This window comes from Saccopteryx bilineata, chromosome 11 (genome assembly GCF_036850765.1).
Source record: "Saccopteryx bilineata isolate mSacBil1 chromosome 11, mSacBil1_pri_phased_curated, whole genome shotgun sequence".
NCBI classification, from domain to species: domain Eukaryota; kingdom Metazoa; phylum Chordata; class Mammalia; order Chiroptera; family Emballonuridae; genus Saccopteryx; species Saccopteryx bilineata.
The window spans coordinates 9,911,323-9,911,835 of NC_089500.1; positions in this window are offsets into that span (position 1 = coordinate 9,911,323).

Genomic DNA, 513 nt, shown 5'->3' on the forward strand with positions numbered 1-513 from the left:
TAAATAAAAATAATAATGACATAACCGAGGAGATTTAAACACTAATTGAATTTTGTTGATTTTAAGTCACATATCATTTTTTTCAGGTGTGATTCTGATATCAGGGTTACAATATTTTTTAACCCTCCTCAATTAGAGGTATTTGCTAACATAAAGAAAGAGATAATTTAAAAATTAAAACAAGGGGAAATATATAGCTTCTTGACACAAGAAGCAGGGGAGACTGCTAGACATAATGAATTAATTTTGAAGATAGGCTTTAAAAGCAAATCAGTTGCTAGTCAACATCATTATCAGGGGAATATAAATTAAAACCCTAATGAGATACCACTGTACATCTATAAGATTGCTAAACTTACAATGACTAGGAACACCAATGTTGGCAAAAATGTGGAGGAACTGGACCTCTCAGATATTGCCCATGGGAAGTAAAATGGAATCATTACTCTGAAAAGCAATTTGGCTATTTCTTATAAAGAAAAATATACACTCACATATGATCCAGAAATTGCA